This window comes from Gorilla gorilla, chromosome 4 (assembly GCF_029281585.2).
Source record: "Gorilla gorilla gorilla isolate KB3781 chromosome 4, NHGRI_mGorGor1-v2.1_pri, whole genome shotgun sequence".
In the NCBI taxonomy this organism is placed as follows: Eukaryota; Metazoa; Chordata; class Mammalia; order Primates; family Hominidae; genus Gorilla; species Gorilla gorilla.
Window position 1 is genome coordinate 157952416 of NC_073228.2, and position 15856 is coordinate 157968271.

The 15856-nt window shown below is 41.5% G+C and overlaps 1 protein-coding gene across 1 annotated transcript in view; it reads left to right on the plus strand.

The window, feature by feature from the left end:
• GALNT10 (polypeptide N-acetylgalactosaminyltransferase 10) overlaps window positions 1–15856 on the plus strand; it is a 310021-nt gene that overhangs the window by 6396 nt on the left and 287769 nt on the right. Inside the window, exon 3 of the mRNA XM_063706890.1 lies at window positions 10532–10603. The gene's annotated coding sequence lies outside the window, so the exon portion shown is untranslated. The remainder of the gene's footprint in view (window positions 1–10531; window positions 10604–15856) is intronic.

Here is a 15856-nt window from a genome sequence, read left to right on the forward strand (position 1 = left end):
AGCTAGCATTATAATGACAGGATCAAATTCACACATAACAATATTAACCTTAAATGTAATAGGCTAAATGCCCTAATTAAAAGACACAGACTGGCAAATTGGATAAAAAGTCAAGACCCATCAGTGTGCTGTATTCAGGAGATCCATCTCACATGCAAAGACAAACATAAACTCAAAATAAAGGGATGTAGGAATATTTGCCAAGCAAATGGAAAGCAAAAAAAAGCAGAGGTTGCAATCCTAGTCTCTGATAAAACAGACTTTAAACCAACAAAGATCAAAAAAGACACAAGAGGGCATTACATAATGGTAAAGGGATCAATGCAACAAGAAGAGCTAACTATCCTAAATATATATGCACCCAATACAGGAGCACCCAGATTCATAAAACAAATTCTTAGAGACCTACAAAGAGACTTATACTCCCACACAATAATAGTGGGAGACTTTAACACCCCACTGTCAATATTAGACAGATCAACGAGACAGAAAATTACAAAGGACATTCAGGACTTGAACTCAGCTCTGGACCAAACAGACCTAAGAGACATCTACAGAACTCTCCACCCCAAATTAACAGAATATACATTCTTCTCAGCACCACAGAGCACTTATTCTAAACCTGACCACATAATTGGAAGTTAAACACTCCTCAGCAAATGCAAAAGAATGGAAATCATAACAAACAGTCTCTCAGACCACAGTGCAATCAAATTAGAATTCAGGATTAAGGAACTCACTCAAAACTGCACAACTACATGGAAACTTAACAACTTTCTCCTAAATGACTAATGGGTAAATAACAAAATTAAGGCAGAAATAAATAAGTTATTTGAAACCAATGAGAAGAAAGACACAATGTACCAGAATCTCTGGGACACAGCTAAAGCAGTATTTAGAGGGAAATTTATAGCACTAAATGCCCATGGAGAAAGCGGGAAAGATCTAAAATCGACACCCTAACATCACAATTAAAAGAATTAGAAAAGCAAGAGCAAACAAATTCAAAAGCTAGCAGAAGGCAAGAAAAAACTAAAATCAGAGCAGAACTGAAGGAGATAGAGATACAAAAAACCCTTCAAAAAAGTCAGTGAATTCAGTAGCTGGTTTTTTGAAATGGTTAACAAAATAGATAGACTGCTAGCTAGACTAATAAAGAAGAAAAGAGAGAAGAATCAAATAGACACAATAAAAAATGATAAAGGAGATCTCACACTGATCCCACAGAAATACAAACTACCATCAGAAAATCCTATAAATACCTCTACGCAAATAAACTAGAAAATCTAGAAGAAATGGATAAATTCCTGTACATATATACCCTCCCAAGACTAAACCAGGAAGAAGTCGAATCCCTGAATAGACCAATGATCACTTTTGAAATTGAGGCAGTAATTAATAGCCTACCAACCAAAAAAAGCCCAGGACCAGGTGGATTCACAGCCAGATTCTACTAGAGGTACAAAGAGAAGCTGGTACCATTCCTTCTGAAACTATTCCGAACAATAGAAAAAGAGAGACTCCTCCCTAACTCATTTTATGAGGCCTATGAGGCCAGCATTCCTGATACCAAAACCTGGCAGACACACACACACACACACACACACACACACAAATTTCGGGCTAATATCCCTGATGTACATCAATGCGAAAATCCTCAATAAAATACTGGCAAGGCCGGGCATGGTGGCTCATGCCTTTAATCCCAGCACTTTGGGAGGCCGAGGTGGGCAGATCACGAGGTCAGGAGATTGAGACCATCCTGGCTAACGCAGTAAAACCCCATCTCTATTAAAAATACAAAAACAAAATTAGCCAGGCATGGTGGTGGGTGCCTGTAGTCCCCGCTACTTGGGAGGCTGAGGCAGGGGAATGGTGTGAACCCAGGAGGTGGAGGTTGCAGTGAGCCGAGACCGTGCCACTGCACTCCAGCCTGGGTGACAGAGTGAGACTCCATCTCAAAAAAAAAAAAAAAAAAAAATATACTGGCAAACTGTATCCTGCAGCACATCAAAAAGCTTTTCCACCATAATAAAGTCAGCTTCATCCCTAGGATGCAAGGCTGGTTCAACATATACAAATCAATAAACGTAATCCATCACATAAACAGAACCAATGACAAAAACCACATGATTATCTCAATAGATGCAGAAAAGGCCTTTGATAAAATTCAACACCCCTTAATGGTAAAAACACTCAATAAACTAGATATTGATGGAATATATCTCAAAATAATAAGAGCTATTTATGACAAAGCCACAGCCAATATCATACTAAATTGGCAAAAGCTGGAAGCATTCCCTTTTAAAACTGGCACAAGACAAGGATGCCCTCTCTCACCACTCCTATTCAACATAGTATTGGAAGTTCTGGCGAGGGCAATCAGGCAAGAGAAAGAAATAAAGGGTATTCAAATAGGAAGAGAGGGAGTCAAATTGTCTCTGTTTGCAGATGACGTGGTTGTATATTTAGAAAACCCCATCATCTCAGCCCCAAAACTCCTTAAGCTGACAAGCAACTTCAGCAAAGTCTCAAGATACAAACTCAATGTGCAAAAACCACAAGCATTCCTATACATCAATAATAGACAAACAGAGAGCCAAATCATGAGTGAACTCATGATTTACAATTGCTACAAAGAGAATAAAATACCTTGAAATACAACTTACAAGGGATGTGAAAGACCTCTTCAAGGAGAACTACAACCACTGCTCAAGGAAATAAGAGAGGCCACAAACAAATGGAAAAACATTCCATGCTCATGGATAGGAAGAGTCAATATTGTGAAAATGGCCATACTGCCCAAGGTAATTTGTAGATTCAATGCTATTCCCATCAAGCTACCACTGACTTTCTTCACAGAATTAGAAAAAACTACTTTAAATTTCATATGGAACCAAAAAAGAGCCTGTATAGCCAAGACAATCCTAAGCAAAAAGAAGAAAGCTGGAGGCATCATGCTACCTGACTTCAAACTATAGTACAAGGCTACAGCAACCAAAACAGCATGGTACTGGTACCAAAACAGATATATAGACCAATGGAACAGAACAGAGGCCTCAGAAATAACACCACACATCTACAACCATCCGATCTTTGACAAACCTGACAAAAGCAAGCAATGGGAAAAGAATTCCCTATTTAATAAATGGTGTTGGGAAAACTGTCTAGCCATATGCAGAACACTGAAACTGGACCCCTTCCTTACACCTTATACAAAAATTAATTTAAGATGGATTAAAGACTTAAATGTAAGACCTAAAACCATAAAAATTCTAGAAGAAAACCTAGGCAGTACCATTCAGGACCCAGGCATGGGCAAAGACTTCATGACTAAAACAGCAAAAGCAATGGCAACAAAAGCCAAAATTGACAAATGGGATCTAATTAAACTAAAGAGCTTCTGCACAGCAAAGGAAACTATCATCGGAGTGAACAGGCAACCTACAGAAAGGGAGAAAATGTTTGCAATCTATCCATCTGACGAAGGTCTAATATCCAGAATCTACAAGGAACTTAAACAAATTTACAAAACAACAACAAACAACCCCATCAAAAAGTGGGCAAAGGATATGAACAGACACTTCTCAAAAGAAGACAGTTATGCAGCCAACAAACATATGAAAAAAAGCTCACCATCACTGGTCATTAGGGAAATGCAAATCAAAACCACAATAAGATGGTTGGGCGCAGTGTCTCACGCCTGTAATCCCAGCACTTTGGGAGGCTGAGGCGGGCGGATCACGGGGTCAAAAGATCGAGACCATCCTGGCCAACATGGTGAAACCCTGTCTCTACTAAAAATACAAAAATTAGCTGGGCATGGTGGTAGGCTCATGTAGTCCCAGCTACGTGGGAGGCTGAGGCAGGAGAATCACTTGAACCCGGGAGGTGGAGGTTGCAGTGAGCGGAAATTGTGCCACTGCACTCCAGCCTGGCACAGAGTGAGACTCTGTCTCAAAAAAAAAAAAAAAAAACCGCTATAAGATACCATCTCACTCCAGTTAGAATGTCAATCATTAAAAAGTCAGGAAACAACAGATGCTGAAGAGGATGTGGAAAAATAGGGACACTTTTACACTGTTGGTGGGAACGTAAATTAGTTCAACCATTGTGGAAGAGAGTGTGGCTATTCCTCAAGGATCTAGAACTAGAAATACCATTTGACCCAGCAATCCCATTACTGGGTATATACCCAAAGGATTATAAATCATTCTACTATAAAGACACATGAACATGTATGTTTACTGCAGCACTATTTACAATAGCAAAGACTTGGAACCAACCCAAATGCCCATCAATGATAGACTGGATTTAAAAAAAATGTGGCACATATATGCCATGGAATACTATGCAGCCATAAAGAAGAGTGAGTTCATGTCCTTTGCAGGGACATCGATGAAGCTGGAAACCATCATTCTCAGCAAACTAACACAGGAACAGAAAACCAAATATCACATGTTCTCATAAGTGGCAGCTGAACAATGAGAACACATGGACAGAGGGAGGGAAACATCACACACCAGGGCCTGTCGGTGGGGTAGGGGGCAAGAGGAGGGATAACATTAGGAGAAATACCTAATGTAGATGATGGGTTCATGGGTGCAGCAAACAACCATGGTACGTGTATACCTATGTAACAAACCTGCACGTTCTGCACATGTATCCCAGAACTTAAAGTATAATAATAATAATAATAAAGATTACAACTTGCTGAGGGCTCAGATGATCTTTTTTTTAAGCAATAAAGTATTTAATTAAGAGATGTACTTTTTTTAGACATAGTACTATTGGACATTTAAAAAACTACAGTATAGCGTAAACATAACTTTTTATATAACATAGTATAAATATAACTTTTTTATTTGGAACTAAAAAAAGTGTGACTCACTTTATTGAAATATTTGCTTTATTGCAGTGGTCTGGAAGTGAACCCACAGTATCTCTGAGCTAAGCTTGTACTCATATCTAACTAGTTGTTGGTGCCTTATAGAAATGTGGCCCAGCATGGCCAGAACTTCTTTTAATTTTTTTCTTTCTTTTTTTTTTTCTTTTGAGACAGGGTCTCCCTATCACCCAGGCTGGATGGAGTGCAGTGGCGTACTCACAGCTCACCGCAGCCTCGACCTCCCAGGCTCAGTTGATCCTCCCACCTCAGCCTCCTGAGTAGCTAGGAATATAGGTGTGCACGACCACACACACCTAGTTTTTGTATTTTTTGTAGAGACAGGGTTTTGCCATGTTTCCCCGGCTGGTCTTGAATTCCTAAGCTCAAGCAATCCACCTACCTCAGCCTCCCAAAGTGCTATTGCAGGCATGAGCCACTGTGCCCGGCCAACTTCTTTTCCTGTTAAAGAATCTGAACATTTATATTTTGGGGTCAAATCTCAGAATTTTTAAATGCTGGCAACTAAACTGGAATGTTTAAAATTTCCAGGTTGACCAAGCACACGGGCTAGCTTTGGCTGTGAGATAACTGGGAAAGGCTGTGAGATAACAGACATGAAGGGCCCAGCTCAGAGACCCTACTCTTAACTTAGCATTTATTAGTATTATAGTGATTTACAATACATACCCAGTTCCCAGAGAACTCTTAGCCCAGAAGAGAAAATAGAGTACACGTATATACAGATAGAACCTATGGTCAAAATTGTGAATGTGAGACTGGAGAGATCATTTCCCTAGAAAACAAAGCAGGCTACCTGGAGGAGGTAGCATAGGCATGGGTTCAGGAGGAGTTGTAAAACCCAGTGGTCCTTGGCTGCATGATTAACAGAGCATTTCATCAACTCCCTAATCTGGTGAGGTCATAAAAAATGTCATCTGATACTGTGTTCTTAGATAGAAAGCATTCACACCATAAAAATGATAATTGTCCCTAGGTTAATTTATGAACTCTAGGCAATCCTAATAAAAATGCCATCAGGTTTTCTTTTTTTCTGCAGCTGAACAAATTGATTATAAAGTTCATTGGGAAGAACAACAAATCAGAATAGTGGGGAAAATCAAAAAGGAAGAACAAAGAGGAAGGCTTACCCTAACAGATACTAAAGCATGCTATAAAGCCTCTATAAGTGAAATGAAACAGAATAGGAAAGTCAGAAAAAGACCCAATTGCATATGCAAATGTAAAATATTATAAAGGCAACAGCTCAAATCAGTGGGAAAGTAATAGACTTTTAGATATTGAGATAATTAGAGAGTCATATAGTCATATAAAAAAAGCTAAAATTGGATTCATTCCTCATGTCATTCACCAAGATAAATCCCAAATGGATCAGAAATGTAAGTGTAAGAATATGAAACCATACAAGTACTGGAAGAAAGCATAGTTGGCTTCCTCTATAGCCTGGGAATGGAGAAATCATTACTAACTGTATTCAAAATCTATAAGCAGTAAGAGAAAATATAAATTGATTTCATTCAAAAAATTTTTGTATAGCAAAAGATGTTACAAGCAAAGGGTAAAGATAAATGACCAACTGGGAATAATATTTACAGCTTATGTCACAGAGAAAGAATTCATATATCTAATATATAAAGAGCTTCTAAAATTGGAGAGGAAAAAGTTCAATAAGCCTATATGAAAATAGGCTGCAGAATTGTACCAACAGTCCACAAAGAAAGAAGTGCAAGTGGCTCTTAACCTTATGAAATATACTCAAACTTGCTCATAATAAGAAAAGTGTACATTTTAAAACTATATCTGGGGGTATAACTTCACACTTATTCAACTGGAAAAAGATAAAAGTTGGACAAATTCTCTGCTGGTAAATCTCTGAAGAAACAGTCTCTCGAGATCTGCTGGTATAAATGCAAAATTATGCAATCCCTATGGAGAAGAATTTGACAATATCTGGAAAAATTACATACACATTTACCTTTGAACCAGCAATCCTATTTTTAAAAAATACAACAAAAAATACACTGGTAAAATATGAAGAGATGTATGCACAAGGCTATTCGCTGAAGAACTATTTGTGGTATTAAAAGATTGGAAACAATCTAAATCTCTATCCAAGAAAGACTAATCGAACAAACTATAATATACTCATACTGGGTAACCAACCTGCTTGGTTTGTCCAGAACTTTCAATGCTAAAACCGGGAAATCCTGAGCAAAACAGGACAAGTTAGACATTCTTACAACTGAGGACTGTGCAACTGTAAAGGAGGAATGAGCACTATCCCTTTATACTAGTGTGGAGTGATCATCAGAATACATAGTTACATTTAAAAAATGCAAGCTAGAGGAAAGTATTTAGAGTGTACTACTGTGTAAGTAAAGGGTGAATATGAAACATACACAGACACACACACCTGCTTATATTAAAAAGAAAGAATAAAAAATAAACCATCACCATTATTTTAAGTTGCTAAATATAAAGAGATAAAGAGAATAGAGTAGAAGGCACAGAATTACAAGCTAGATTTCTGTGGATAATCTTGTTTGGTAGATTTGACTTGGAATCATGTAAATATTTAATACAATTACAAACTTAAATTATAAAAAGCAATTCCTAAAAATAAAAAATACAACTTCTGCTTCAAACCATGCTATAATAACTGGGTTTGGACCAGCCCTTCCCCAGTTAAGAAATATTAAAGTAACTATTTTTAAATGTTGCAGTTGTGCAACATTTAAAATAGTTGCCCTGGCTTTCTACTAGAAGGCACCGCTCCAGACCACACAACGCAGAGAGGTGAACTTCAAGCAGAGCATAGAAGTTCTGCAGAGATGAGCAGGCACAGATTACAGTTCAAGGCTGCTAAGCCAGTTGGAATTGCAGGTCTGGGTACCAGACACGAAGGACTTGCGCATAGAAAGAGCTCTGAAATCTGCATTGGTAGATGGGGGTCCCCTTAGGCCAAATGTAAAAAATAAATGCACAGGACTAGATTCTGCAAAGGCTGGCAGAGAACAGCTACAAAGGAACTGAAAGCTGAATGCAGATTCCAAAGTCACAGTTCTGGGTGACATATGAGTTCTGATTGTCCAGAATGGAGAGATCTGCTAACACCCTAGGCATTCATTCAACTGAGATTCTAGAAAAGCCACAGCTTAGAGTATAGGGCTATTCTAGTTCCAGAGAAAGAACTAATTTAGACGCGTCTTTACAACGCTTAAAAAAAAAAAACACGCAAGACTTTAAAGGATGAGGCTTTTGATATGCTAGCAAATTAACTGCCTGTTCCCCACCCCGACCCCCAAAAAACTCAAACTCTTTAAAGGAAGACATCAAATTCCAGAATCTGAACAACGTAACATCCACGATATGTATCTTATGATTAAAAGTTATTAAACATGCGATCTAACAAAAAAGGAGACTATAACCAGGAAAAATAAGTTATCAATAGTAATCAAAGTTAAACAAACTTTTTGTTTCCAATAAACATGGAAACAAATCAATAAGATAATTTCACATAGAAATAACTGTTTTAACGAAAATTTTAAGACAGAGTAATGGCACAACGACTGGCAAGGAGAAGAGAATCAGCATTGATTGAGTGAGGAAGGAGCCCTGAGCGCTGAGACCTGAGTGGCGAAAAAGCCAGTTAGCAAAGGTCCAGGGGAAAGGCTGCCAGCAGAGCTGTGAGCACAGAGGTTCTGAGGCGGGAATGGATGATCTTGGACTGGCAGGAGAAAAGGTCAGAGGAAGCCAGGTAGGGAGGCCCAGATCACGAAACTGTTAGTCATGTTAGGCTATGGTTAAGGGTTTGGGTCTTGTTTTAAGAGCGATGGGAAGAGATTCTAGGGTTTTAGGCAGAGGAGTGGCATGACCTGATGGGCATGGTTAACAGCTAGCTCTGGCCACAGTGTGGAACACTGATTTTCACGGAGGCCTGGAGGCCAGAAGGCCAGTTAGGAAGCTGTGCCAATGTCCATGCATGGGAGGTGATGTGTTCTGAGTTTAGAGAAGCTCTGGGGACTGAGAGAGCAAGTGTGTGCATCTTCACAACAGGGGACCTGATAAATAAATCTATGCCACATCCCTGAAAGATTCTGCAACCACAGCCACTGTGCAGATCTGAATAAACTGCCAACGTGCATTTTGAGCAGAAACAGCATATTGCACAACTGCACAGATATTTTATGAGCCCAACTATGTAAAATTAAATACTCATTTCTGTATCAGTTTATCTATATATAAAGAGACATCTGGGAAGATACCGAGTTGTCAGTAATTTTTCTGGGAAGCGATGTTTTCTGTTTCGTTTTGTTTTTGCTTTTTTCTTACTTTAAAATTTCTGAGTGAAATTTTTTTCAGTGAGTATATATCATTTCTACAAAAGCCTATGGTTAGGAAAAAGAGTATATATGAGTATACGTCATTTCTACAAAAGACTTTTGTTAGGAAAAAAAAGAGGAGAAGGAGGACAGAAAAGAAGGAAGGAAAAAAATAAAGACCAATCTCCTTGTGTCCCTACCCGAGCCTTGCTAACACACACACACACACGCACGCACACACACACACACGCACATCCCAGCACAGGGATGTGAAAGGCAGCTGGACCAACTCCAGACACGTATCTTCCAAGGACACCACTGGAGGCCCAGAGAGTACCTTTCCGAGAGGATGATTAATCTTGCTACAACATGGTTCAGGTGCCCGAAGCAAAGACCCTTCACTCCTTCAGAGGCTGGCTTTGAATTTAAGAGGCAGGAAGTGGAGACGGCACTTTTGAAGCAGCTTACCGGCCCCCCACACACCCCGAAGCTGCTGAGCTGCCTTCACCCCACCTGGAATTGTCCAAAAGGAAACACACCAGAGCGTGGGGGAGGTCAGGGCACCTGTGGCTGGAGACCCAGGCTCAGCTGGGCATACTTACAGAGATCTCTTCATCCTCCCAGAAGGAAAACTCAGAGCTCAACAGGCAGACAGGACATAGTGACAAGGGGAGAAGGTAGAGGAAGCATGCTCATGTACTCCTAGGTGCCAGCGATTGTCACTTGGCACCTGTGGTTACAAGCCCCTGGCCCTCCATTTGTATTTTGTTTGGCTTACAAACTGGAAATTAGTTGTCAAGGTCTAAAAGTTAGTTTTATATACAACTCTGAATTTGTGGGTGGTGTTTTTTGTTTTTTGGTTTTTGGTTTTTTGGGGGGTTTTTTGGAAATTTGGGAAAATGGCATTTGCTGAACCTGCCTTCCCACCAGGAACAACCGGCTAGTACCTAGTGGTGGCTTCTTCTTCAAGGTTGTGCTCCCTTGCTTGCCACCACTTAGCAATCACTCATCTCTATAACTTTCCTGGGGCACTTAGGCATGTGCCTTTGCTACTCCTGCCATTTAGTAACCGCTTTACTCTTCACACAAACCTGAGATGTGAGAACGATGTCCATTTTATGGAAGATTCAGAGATTCAGAGAGGTTAAGTGACTTGCCCAAGATCACACAGCTTTAAGTGACAGAGCAAGGATTCAAACCTCTGACTTCAAAGTTTATGTCCTTGGCAGTGAGGCAAAGGCATACAACCAGGAATCAGCAAGTCATCGCTGGCCATGGCCTCTAAGCTTCCTTTTTTTCCCAGGAAGAACTGGTCCTTCAGCCAAGGGCAGCACTGAGCCCCAAGTGGCCCCAGATGAGTGCAAAGGACTACCAGGTAGGTACTGCAGCAGGAGCCTGGGAAGGTTGTCCATTATAAAGTGGGGAAGATAAAGGAGTGCAAGGTTTTTAATCTGTGCTGCTACCTCTGTTGTACGAGTGAAGGGAGATGGGCATCATCTGAGTGAATGGGGCAGAGTGACCCTGTCCCCATTTTCATCCGTGGACTGGAGCAACTTGCTTTTTTTTCTCTTTTCTATCTCAGGGCTCCATTTAAATCTTCCTTTGGGCAAAACGGGATCTTGCTGCTCAAAAATAATTTGAAAAAACTTTGACATTTTGGGTTTGTGTCAGAAAGTCATAGATTTTTTTTTTTTTCGCCTAAGAAGCTATCACCAGGAAGCATCAAATGAGCCCTGTGGACCATGGCTGGCCTCTTATCTTTGGGTTTCAGGAGGGACCTCCTGCTAGGTTCATCTCCCCCCACAGCTCCTGAAATGGAGTCAACTCTCCCAGGACGCCAAACAGGGCCCAGAATTTGTTTGCGTGGATTTACATAAAAAGCTTCCCTGAATGAAATTCACTGAGATTCACTGAATGCAGGTGAGATTCACAGAGTGCCCCAGGGCAATAATTTTCTCTTTGAATTTCATTTTCTCTTGAGATGCAAACACTTCACTTCTCTGGCTGTCTCCCCACCAGGCCTGTGCTCCTTTCCTTTGCCCTTGTTCTTACTCCATATCACACACACACAAATATACATAGGCACATGCATGCACATGCATAAACACGCATGCACGCATGCACGCACATAAATGCACATATACCCAACAAGCTTTAAATCACTGTGTAAGTGACCGTGTTGTTTCTATCTATCACAGATAGATCTCGTAGTTTGACTCTGGCCCATAGCAAAATCTGGCTGAGTGAGAAGGAAATACTCCCAAGCCCATATGCCTCAGAAGCACATATCATTTACTTGGGCATGGCAGTGTGGCCTCCAAGGAGACATTAGTGTGTCCCCAACCTATGTTACTGAGCAAGCTCTCAATAACTGAGGCCAGGAGTCTATGCTGTAACCAGCTCCTTCAGTGAGTCTGAAGCCCGGCCAGGCTTGGGAACACCTGGGGAAAACCCTCCCTTTATGTTCCTAGGTTGCATCTAGATTCTTAGCGAAGACCTTCTGACATAGTGTCACCCAGGCATTGTCAACCGCCCTGCACACAGGGAGTGACTCTAATAGTGAGGAGTCTAGCGTCACCATAGAGGATGGGGTAAAGATTTGAATGGACCCTGCCAGCAGCCTATAAGCATAACATGAAGATACTTGTGGCAAAGATTCTTCCTTGACCGAACTAGACTTGGGTTCCTCTGGACTGTCTTCTCAACTAGGCCCTGACTTCTGGGCTTCCGTGTTTGCCTCTGCATTGTCCAATTTTAGCAAGAATCCTGCTAAACCAGTTTAACCAGAATCCACCACCCTCAATATTTGATTGATGTCTGATCAGCTTCCTCACCCTCTGCCATCCCCAGATGATGTCTGGTAACTCTGGCCTGCCTTCAGCAAGAATCCTGTTAGGTTGGTTTAGCCAGAGTCTACCCTTAGCCCTGATGTTTCCTCTTAATAAATTTTCATTCACTGACCCCGCCCCACTCTTTGTTGTATTCGGAGTTGAGCCAGATCTTTCTCTTCTACTGCAAAACCCCATTGTAGTACCCTTTAAATAAAGTCTGCCTGTCTTTAATAAGCTATTATATATTGTAATATAATTATAATTATATATTATATTATTAGTATATAATAACATTAAAGACAGGCAGACTTTACTCAGAGGCTATTAACAATTATTAGAATAATTGTTATCTTTAACACTTGGATGTTTTGTTTTAATCAGACACCCAGACCTGCCAAGATACTTAGATGACTCTGTCCCTGGGCTCTAAAGATGGGATGAGTGGGCTTCCCACCTCACTAACCTGCACCCCACATTTTCTGACTAGACCAGGCATTCTGGGCAGCTGCCTGAGGCTGTGTGCTTGTTAAGGCTCCAAACCCACCTCTCTTTCCCAGGCTGGGTCCCTCACACCCCTCCTCTTCTTATGTATCACCACCTGCTCCCTTCAACCAGCCCAGTTTGTTCACCTCTTCCTAGATCCACCCTCCTTGCTCTGTTTCCTACGTGTCTGCCCATCCCCACCTCCTTCAAGTCCCTATAAAGCTCATGGCCATGTCCATTCTCCTCCAGACTTCTCCCCCAGTAATCTTAAACACAACAATAACCAACACTTATTAAGCACATATTACATCCCAAGTCCTGTTACTCGTTTCATTTAATTCTTATAACTACCCATGAGGTAGACTTATTATTAACCCCATTTGAGAGAGGAAAAAAATTAAGGATCGAAAAGGTGAAGAAACCTACTCAAGGTCAAACAATTTGTAAGTGGCAAAGCCAGGCTTCACATTCAAGTCTGTCGTATGTATTTCATGCCCCTTATCCCTATCTGATATTATACTACATATTTATTCATGTATTCATTTGGTTGTTATTATCTAGAATGTAGGCTTCCTAAGGGCAGAGGTTATCTTATTTAGCATTTCCTATATCAGTACCTGCTACATAATTGATGCTCAATAAATATTTAAGTGAATAAATGAATTGATGGCAAAGTCTGTGCTCTATTTTTAAGATCATTTATTAATTTTTAAAGCAGCACACATGGTTTAAAAAAATCACAAAGTACAAAAAGGTACAGTGGAATTTAAATCTCCTTCCTGGACACCCAGTTCCCTTCCTCCAAGGTTGCCAGGCTCTTATGTATCCTTCCAGAGATATGTGAAAATTCTAGGCATGTGCATATGTGAAAGTATGTACGTAACACATGTATGTGGTATGACACCACAGAAACCATCCTGTAAGTTGACTTTTAAATTCAATATGCCTTGGGAATGTTCAAATACACACACACACATACACACACATCCCTATGCTATTAACCATCATGATAAGTTTTCATACCCATCATATGGGTTCTGGAGTTGTCTTGGAGACTTTTTCAGGCTGTGATAGTAAGTATGAGCTGTGTCATTGAATGACCTAGAATCTTGGAGCAGGAAAGGACCTTTGAGATGGTCTGGTTCAACCTCCTTATGTTGCAAATGGGGAAACTGGCCAGGCATAGTGGCTCATACCTATAATCCTAGTGCTTTGGGAGGCCAAAGCAGGAGGATTGCTTTAGGCCAGGAGTTTGATACCCACCTAGGCAACATAGCAAGACAACATCTCTACAAAAAACTTTTTTTTTTTTTTTTTAGTTAGCTGGGCATGGTGGGGCAGGCCTATAGACCTAGCTACCTGGGAGGCTGAGGCGGAGGATTGCTTAAGCCCAGGAGTTCGAAGTTATGATGAGTGCCACTGCACTCCAGCCTGGAAGACAGAGTAAGACTCTGTCTCCAAAAAAAACAAAAAAAAAAACCTAGGCCAGACACGGTGGCTCACACCTGTAATTCCAGCACTTTGGGAGGCCGAGGTGGGTGGATCACAAGGTCAGGAGTTCGAGACCAGCCTGGCCAACATTGTGAAAACCCATCTCTACTAAAGATACAAAAAATTAGCCGGGCATGGTGGTGCACACCTGTAATTCCAGCTACTTGGGAGGCTGAGGCAGGAGATTCGCTTGAACCGGGGAGGTGGAGGTTGCAGTGAGCCGAGATCATGCCATTGCACCCCAGCCTGAGTGACAGGGTGAGACTCCATCTCAAAAAAAAAAAAAGAAAAGAAAAGAAAAGAAAGAAAGAAAAAGCATGGGGGGAACTGAGGCTTGGAGGATCGTGGGATGGTAGTAATGGGAATAGACATTCCCAGGGTCACATAGGGAGTTCATTGCAGATCTGGGGTGAGAACCAGGCCTCTGGAATCCTTGGCCAGGCTCCCACTGCCCCAGTCTCCTCACTGCTTGGCAAGCTCAGGAGAAATTGTAGCCAGTTCCCAGCAGAGAGAGTGCTTGGTTGGGCTTTGTCAACGTCAGTGCCCTCCCAGGCAGGCTGGGGTGAGAGTGATTATGTAGGTCGCTTGGTAATCAGAAAAGAGAGCTCCAGCCCTTTAAATTCAGGCTGTTTCATTTGGTCCCAGAAGACTGGATTAGCATCAATTGTCTGCACTGAGCTAGTAGATAAAAGACCCACACCAAAAGGGAACATCACCCAAAGGATAAGTGAGGGGCCTTGCTCTCAATGAGGCCTCCACTCTGACATGCGGGGCTCCCTGAGCCCATCAGCAGCTTCCAGAAGTCTGTGCTTCCCTGCTGGTTTGCAGAAGCATGAGTAGGAGGAACAGAACCAAGAGGCAAACCTGGGGGAGCAAAAAGGAAGGAAATGGGTCTCTGTTGGGATAAATGCCCTTATCTGCATGTGCCGCCCCAACAATGGCTGTCAATCCTATCCTTCACCTTACTCTCCCTCCCTTCCCTTCCTCCCCCTCACACTGTAAGCTTCGTGAGGGCAGGAACCCAGTATACCTACGCTGTGATTCCTCAGCACCTAGTACAGTATCTGGCACATTAGGTGTTCAGTAAATATTTGTTGACACAATCAATTCATGCACATACTTATGTCATTCCTACACAGAACACCACACACTGTGCATTCCCTCAGTCTGGATTCTTGTTTAACTCATGCTCAGTCCCTCACTGGCCCTTTGCCTTCCCTGTTGCCAAAGGTCTAGCCTCCTCCAGGAAACCTTGCCCACTACTCCAGCTCACATTGGCCTCTTCTGTAGGCTCAACGGGTAAAGCAATCACATCTTCCTTCTTCAAACCCTGGCCTGATGGATACCTGTGTCTTCCAGGAAAGAGGAGACAGAGGGTTTAAAGTCAGAACCATCCCAGAAAATTGGGTTGAAAATATATAATTGATACTGTTCAAGCAATTGCTACTTCTGTGTTGTCTTTTAGATAGAGGTAAGGTTGGGTAGTGGAAGGAGCCTTGGGTGTGCTGCCACATGGACTTGGGTTCCAGTCCTACCTCTGCTGCTTGCTAGCTTTATCACCTTGGACCAGTTCCTTAGGCTGTCCATGTCCAGTCCTCACCTATGAAATAGGGGTAAGAAGACCCTCTTCATAGGGTTATGAGTATGAAATGAGGATGCACTAGAATGTAAACTCCACAAGAACAAGGATTTTTGTCTGTTTTGTTCACTGATATATCCCAACACCTAGAATAGTGCCTGGCACATAGAGGGCACCCAATAAATATTTGTTGAATGAATGTACATGTAATAGTAATAAAGATAGCTATGATCTATTAACCCAC